At 43.7% G+C, this 8,136-nt stretch overlaps 1 long non-coding RNA gene across 1 annotated transcript; it reads left to right on the top strand.

Moving 5' to 3' along the window:
* Positions 1–539: 539 nt before the first annotated feature.
* LOC115030648 lies at positions 540–5,054 on the top strand. Its single transcript, XR_003836250.1, has 3 exons — positions 540–635; positions 2,410–2,568; positions 2,767–5,054. It is a non-coding gene; the product is annotated as an uncharacterized LOC115030648 (long non-coding RNA).
* The last annotated feature ends 3,082 nt before the right edge of the window (positions 5,055–8,136 follow it).

The following is an 8,136-nucleotide window of genomic DNA, read 5'->3' as shown; positions in this document are numbered from 1 at the left end:
CTTGCCCTGAGCACCACCTCCTGTTTTATTTTTCAGACCTTTGGATCTTAGCTGGACAAAGCCTATGCCTGCCCTTTCTGAATTGGCCGAATCTGCTCCCAGAGGCACGGGCATTCTTAGTTAACTCCAAGAGTCTCAAGTCTCTCAAAGCTTTTGTGGATCTTTTTGCCTTGTTCTTCCATCTTGGCCTGTATCTACTTGTCTTTTCACCTCATGCAAAGGTCAATCGAAACAATGCATACTCCATGGATTTCTGGTGGAATTATGATGTCTCCGGACCCCATGAAAGCAGAAGCAGATGTACCTGCCCTTGGTGCCTGGTTCAGTATCATTTCAGCTTTGTTATCCATCCTACCCTACCCAGCCAGTCCCAATGTTTGTTTCTTCCCAGATTTGTGAGCACTGCCACTGTTCCAGCCTCCCCGCCCCCTTGCTGTTGTAGGAATGCCATGCTTTTGCGCAGAGCCTGACTAGTAAGCACATGTAGTGTTGGCCCTCCTTCAATTGCTGTCTGTTTCTGCCATTCTTTCTCATTAAAGGAGAGCAAAGTGTGAATGTGGGCTGGAGACAGGCCTGGGACTGTTAGGACCTGAGTCTGACCGTGGCTCTGGCATTAAGTTTCCTGTTGCCCTCAGGTTAGTGAGTGAGTGTGTGTGTGTGTGTGTGTATGTGTGCGCACGCACACATGTGTATTTTTGCTGGTTCTAATTAGTAGCTTATAGTGTTTCTTGAGAGCATGTTAAATATTGCTGAAAATGCTAACTATTGAAAAAAAAATCCTTAACAATATAGATGTGTTCTTTGGCAATTTCCAAATCCTTTTGTCTTTATCTGGTTTTGTAACGGCCAGGGCCAGCTATCTCCATTTACATTTGTCTGAGCACCTTCAACTAGCCAATTCACTTTTCCATAGTAAAATAGAATCATCAGGCATGGACACTCATTTATTGCGACTGCTTGAACAATTCACCAGCAAATCCAAGAATGTGGTTATGAAAGCCAAGGCCTGTTGCCAAAGGGTGATTGTGTATGTGTGCGCTGCTGGTAGATCACGTGCTATGTTATGCAACATCTGACCGTTGATCCCTGGATGCCATCCAAAGAGTAGTTGGACGCCTAGAGAGCTGCTTATAGCTTTGGTGGGTACTAGACGAGTCTTTGGAGTTTCCATTCTGTTTGTAAACAGTCTCTCTGCTGATATATCTGACAAGGCCCAGCTGGTCATCAGACCTGGTGATCTTGCTTATAGTGTCCAGGCAAAGTTCTCTAAACGGGCCAGTGAGGAGCCAGCTCCAAGCGTGCACTAGGGACTCTGGATGTTCCCAAGGTCTCTATGGTATGCTGTAGGGCAGTATGTTTTGAATGCAGCAACTTCAGCTTGCTCTGTTGGACTTGAACGAGCTAGGCAGCTCATTAAGAAGAAAAACCTTAGGCACATTCATTTAAGAGCATCACTTTGAGCTGAACAAAAGATCCATTTGTTATCAGATATCCCACGGGATAAAGGCAGTTTGGAGAGTTCTATTCAACAATTTGGCAGGAAACAGAAGTGACATATAGAAAGAGCCTGCTTGGAATCAGGTCAGCAGCTGATTTATTGGTTTGCATTCTATGATGGACTAAATGTTCATCTGCTATGATTGGCCAAGACTTAGCTACTTGTTAAAGAATGTATTCTCAAATTAGGTTACAGTTTGTCTGGGCATTTCTAAGTTATATTTTGCTACATGAGAAGGCAGCTTTGGGATAAGTGCAATGTGTCATTTGCTCCTCGGTTTTGAGAGACTGGGTCAAAACCCTGTGCATCAACACCAGTTTCTCTCACTTGTCAGAATGAATTCATTTGATTTCAGGATGGGGTATACATGAATTTATAATACCAAATTACTTTATTGATTCTATATGTTTTCTTCACATTTTTCCTATTTTTGTTCGTTTGGTTTTTTTTTTTCAAGATAGAGTTTCTCTGTGTAGCCCCAGCTGTCCTGGAACTAACTCTCTCTCTCTCTCTCTCTCTCCTTTTCTCTCTCTCTCTCTCTCCTGTAGACCAGCTGGACTCAAACTCACAGAGATCTGCCTGCCTCTGCCTCCCAAGTTCTGGGATTAAAGGCATACATCACCACTTCCAGTCATATTTTTTACCATCTTAATCATACAGACCATTATTTAACAAAGGATGGTGGTATACAAACCTTCAAGATTCTCAAGCTTGAATATAACATATCAGGGAGGCTGAGACAGGAGGATTGCCTCAAGGTGGAGGCCAGCTGGGGCTATATAGTGGGTTCTAGGACAACCTAAGCTACATAGTAAAATTCTATCTCACAAGCAAACAACCAAAGTAAAATAAAATAAAAATGAAGACTATTCCCCTACTGACGGAGTCTAACACACCTTCTTCCTTTCAAGGTCAGTACTAGTTTTGACCGTGGACAGCTGCGTGCTCTGGTTATGGCAAGTGCAATCATACATACCAACTGGCACTTCAGTCAGGGATAGGCCATGTATATGATGATCTGGGAAGACTAGACTGGAGCTGGAAAACCCTTGGCACCAAGTGATCTCATAGTAAGTCTAAGATTGCAGCAGAAAACATTACTTACATATTTGTGGTGATGCTACTACAAACACCTCAACTCTGGGCCCATCCAATAAAAACAGAGAACCACAATTACGTAATGTACTAATACCTGACAATGATAATAAATGACGGCGCGACTGATTCATGCAGGTGGTGTAATATCCTTTTTATTGTTGTTTTTGCAGATGCTGTTCTACATCAGGAAATTAAAAAAAAAAAGCTTCCTGTAAAACAGTAGGCTACGTTAGCTCGGCAGCAGCCTTCCATGTCTCCTCTGTTGCAGATCTCTGGATCGCAATGTTCCCGCCGTGCCTGATTTAATCTTTAATCACCATCAAGAGAGCAAGAGGAAGGATAGACTTGGAAGGAGAATTAAAAGCAGTAAGGACTATGGAGCTGGGAAATCAGAAATGGTTACTGAGTGCCAGTCAATCATGTTCTATTCCATCCAAGTTATTGTCTTGATGAAAAACCAGTAAGAGAAATGGGAACCATTAACGAATCTGCTGGAAACCATTAACAGATCTGTTTCACAGAAGGCAACAGGACTGAGGGAAATCCCACCATGGCCTCTATCACTTAAGGAGAGGCTCCCAGTGATCGGGACTAAAGACCAGGCACAGAAGCACCACGGTAACCAGAACCAAAGCACAGAGGATGATCTCACCGTTGAAAGAGAAGGCCAAGCAATGATGCTGGGTTACTATTAACTCTGGGTGAATTATGAGGTTAAAAAAAAAAGGAATTATTCACTATGTAATATGCACAGAATGTCAAGTCTCTGAATACCAACGTGAAGACAGTTAAACTTGGAAACTCTGGGTTAGGTGACTTCAGGGGAAAATGATTTACTAGAGCAAACGTTTAACGTGCTCTGTTTTGGAAATGAATGCCTGATGGGACTTTCACCTTTAGGAGGGCATTGCCAGTGCTGGGTTTAAAGCTTCCAAAGACAGATTACAGTCTGGCTTGAGAGCACTGATGCAGGCTACAGGCTACAGGTTGAAACCCTTTGTGATCCACTGCCAGTGTGCAGCAGGAATAGCAAGTCTTGGTAACACATGGTAACTCATGATGCTCTCTCTTGAATGGCCATGCCAGCAAAGTAGAGAAGCATTGCCTAGAAAAAGATCTCTCTGATGTTAATAATGTCCCCACACTTCCTCTTCTCCTCTTCCTTTGCTCCCTTATCCTCTTCCCCATATCCCTTCCCCCCCCTCCACATGCTCATGGCTCTCTCTCTCTCCCTCTCTCCCTCCTTCCCTCCCTCCCCCTTCCTCTCTCTCCCTACCTCCCTCTCTCTGCCTTTCTGTCTCTACTACCCCATCAACTTCCCTTCTCATGCCCTACATAAACTCTATTCTATACTAAAAATAAGAAATAAAAAAATGACCCCACACTTTGTCCCTTTGCTGGAACTCACATCACAATATCAAAGTTATATTCCCTCCACCCCCTCAAATACCACTCTCTGCTTTGCCCAAGCCATTGCTTGTAAAGACACAGATGCATTCTTGGGAGATTAAAACATCCATGAATGGATGGAAACTTACTTGGATTCGAGGTGCTATCATCAAGGAGTATAAGGATGGCATCTGAAAGAAGACAAGGACTTTGCCCATAGTTTTAAATGGCTCACCAAGGATGAGGGGCTTGCAAAATTCTAACAGCAAACTTGACCTAGGCATGGCTGAGGGTGACATCTAGGAGCTCCCGAGGAAGTGGCTAATGAAGAGTTGTTGGCACAAGAAGAGGGACGGGAGGATGAAGAAGAGATAAGAAAATAGAAACTAACGGAGTCAAAGACCACTCAAAAGGAGTTGAGGCCAAGAAGGGTCGCAGAATCCAGCAGAAGTTTCTGCAGCCCTCAATGAACCCCAAAAGTTTGGAAATATGGTGATCCCAAGACCATAAATTTTCGTGAGTTGGGAGGAATTCTCAAGGTGTGTTGTCTGTTTAAGATCTGTGGCAGGGAAATATTGCATGGCAACGCTTCACCGGGTGCCATGGTGTCTTTCGGTGTTTTCACATTACAGCAATGGCTTGCTCAGAGCAGAGAGTGGTGTTTGGAGGAAAAATATTTCGGAATTGTGATACAAGCACATTGCCAGTAAAGGGGTGAGGTGTGTGGCAACATTATCAACAGAGAGGAAAACCTTGAAAGATGTTTCCCTAAGCAATGTTTCTCTGCTTCGCTGGCACGGCACCTCCAGAGAGCATCTTGGGAGGAGAGCCTGTCACGATGCTCCTGCTGCATCTTATTGATGTTCTCCAATAAGAGCGTCAGGCAAGGCCTTCAGGAGAAATTCCAGCAGAAGGCCTTGCTGTCCTAGGAGGTGACAGCTCCCTGTGAGTTATTACCCAGAAGTCTCTCTGGGGAGAAGAGCTGTGGAGGTCAAGAACTCTGGAAGTCTACCCCTGTGGAGCTCCAGGCTTGTAACTTGATTGTTAAACAAAAAAAATTTAAAGTAAAATAGTGAAAGAATAAGAAGTTTAGTTGGCTATGGTAGTTTATGCCAGTAATCCCAGCAACCCGGGCGGGTGGGGGGGGTGACACAGAGGCAGAAGGATCAGGAGTTCAAAGGTATTAGTGACTTCATATTGAGTCTGAGGCTATCCTGGGCTATCTCCTGGGCAGGAGAGCCTGGTTCCATTTTTTTTTTTAAAGTAGGAAAATAAAAGCTTATAGAATAAGGGTGTAAAGAAACTATTTTTGTGCAACTCTATGCATTTGTAGTTTTATCAGTGTTTTTAAAAGTTAACAGTTTAGGGCTGGAGAGATGGCTCAGCGGTTAAGAGCCATGACTGTTCTTCCAGATGTCCTGAGTTCAATTTCCAGAAACCACATGGAGGCCCACAATCATCTGTAATGGGATCTGATGCCCTCTTCTGGTGTGTCTGAAGACAGCTACATCATAGTCATGTGCCTAAAATAAGTAAATCTTTAAAAAAAAAAAAGAGTTGAAGGTTTAAAAAGAGGTTTTAGTGGGAAAAAGCTACTGTATGATAAGGTGGATTTATTATTTGTCTTAGTCAGGGTTTCTATTCCTGCACAAACATCAGGACCAAGAAGCAAGTTGGGGAGGAAAGGGTTTATTCAGCTTACACTTCCATACTGCTGTTCATCACCCAAGGAAGTCAGGACTGGAACTCAAGCAGGTCAGAAAGCAGGAGCTGATGCAGAGGCCATGGAGGGATGTTCTTTACTGGCTTGCCTCACCTGGCTTGCTCAGCCTACTCCCTTATAGAACCCAAGACTACCAGCCCAGGGATGGTCCCACCCACAAGGGGCCTTTCCCCCTTGATCACTAATTGAGAAAATGCCTTACAGTTGGATCTCATGGAGGCATTTCCTCAACTGAAGCTCCTTTCTCTGTGATAACTCCAGCTGTGTCAAGTTGACACAAAAATAGCCAGTACATTATTAAAGGATAAATAATAAATAAACAAATATATAAATAAGAAAGAAAGATGAGTGTGCCCTACATGTGTGGTGTCTGTATAGCCTACAGGAGCGCAGAAGTCCTGAACCCCCAGTTCACTCACCCACTCACCCATCCACTGATCTCTCTCTGACACTGCATGTTTGGCAGCCTCTCTTCCTGCTGAGTTCCTTGAAGCTTCAGACTGGGTTTTCCCAGTGTCCTTTCTGTTTATGCAAACACACCTCACCCCGGTCTTACATTTACCTGCAGTATTGATGCAGTACCGTGCTGTACCTAGGAAAAACTAGGCCAGTCCAAGCAGTCTAGGTCCTTTATAGGCTACCCCTAGTAGGTTTATATAAGCATGCTCTATGAGAGTCATACAACAATATTGCCTACTGATGAATTTCTCAGAGTCGATCCCATTCACAACATCACAAAAATATTTCAGGGCAAGCACTGTGAGAGACGAAACTGAGGAGTAGCATCGGAAGCAGTGTGGAGGTAGGGCAGGGGGCCCACGTTCTCTGCTGACCCAACATGCCCCACAGTGGCTGCAAAGGTGGATGTTTGATCAGATGGGTTAAATTTGTTTGCCCAGGAGTCCACATGGCTCCTGAGCAAAGTCCAGTGATAAAAATCACTTTTCCATAGTCCATTTATGGCAGTGGTTCTCAACCTTCCTAATGCTGCGACCCTTTAATACAGTTCCTCATGTTGTGGGGACACGCAACCATAAAATTATTTTGTTGCTACTTCATAACTGTAATTTTGCTACTGTTATGAATTGTAATGTAAATATCTGATATGCAGGACATCTGATATGCAACCACCATGACAGGGTCATTTGACCCCCACAAAGGGGTCTCAACTCACAGGTTAGCAACCACTGCTTATAGCATGCTGCTAAGACACAGAACCACATACAGAAAGAAAAGAAAAAACAAAATGGACTTAGTTGGGGTGCACATAGATACCCACCCACACCCTCATAAATTTTCCAATTATGGGCTGGGCCGTGGGTCAGCAGCAAGGCAGCTGGCCATCACATCTATGCTCTGGTTTGGATTTCCAGGTCTGAGAAAGGAAAAAAATTGGGCTGGAGAGATGGCTCAGTGGTTAAGAGCACTGGCTGCTCTTCCAGAGGTCCTGAGTTCAATTCCCAGCACATGGTGGTTCACAATCATCTGCAATGTGATCTGACCCCGTCTTCTGGGGTGTCTGAAGACAACTACAGTGTACTCATAGACATAAAATAAATAAATCTTTTTTAAAAAGAGAGAGAGCGAAAGGGAAAAACAAAGCAAAGCAAAAACCTAACGCCATTGTTACCAAATACAGAAAACCTATCTATGAGATATCTATAAAAGATGCACTGTGCGTCTGAGCATTGTGTAATCAAGACCTGAAACCCAGCACTGATGGTCGAATGATCGTTTATGTGATGTCACTGGGTTTACTTGGCTCATCATCCAGACAAAGACAACAAAGAGGCAGTCCAAGATGCAACACTTTAGATGGAGATTGGAAGGAGGCAGGAGAAGAGTTTTAGGAGCCGCTAAAACTGACTGAAAAAGGCTATTTGTATTTTAACACTTTCCATAGAATGTGACGACTTGTAAATAAGATTTATTCCTAAAGCCACCTTGGATGAAACTTCTGCCAATCCGGTTGCTTCGGACAGGGCTTTTAAATAATTTAGACATGTCTTAGCTACTTGATCTAACTGCACAATATGAGGGCATAGGCATCCCCAGGCCCAGGTATAAAAGCTCATGATTATCATATATGGACAAATAAGGTTAACAGGTTTAGCATAACATAACAGGTTTAAAACTAGGGTCAGAAGCCAATGTCATTAAAGGGCTACAATGATTCTCTTCCTAGAACAAAGGCTGCGGTTCTTTCAAGTGGGAAAGACGAGGCTGCCGAGAAAACCCAGTGTCTCCATCATCCCGTACGTCTGAAAGAACCGTGTGATTGTCTTTTGGTTTTAGGCCAGAGAAAGCTTTTGGTACACTCAGTCTTCATTCAGGGGTGGTGTGAGGGAGAATGGTGGCTTCAGTGAGGCTTTGGGTCATTGCTTTTCCGGGAAAAGGCAAGACTGACTTTCTTTTTCTTTTTTTTTTT

Source organism: Mus caroli, chromosome 3, assembly GCF_900094665.2.
Source record: "Mus caroli chromosome 3, CAROLI_EIJ_v1.1, whole genome shotgun sequence".
Classification (NCBI taxonomy): Eukaryota; Metazoa; Chordata; class Mammalia; order Rodentia; family Muridae; genus Mus; species Mus caroli.
This window is presented reverse-complemented; position numbering and strand designations above follow the sequence as displayed.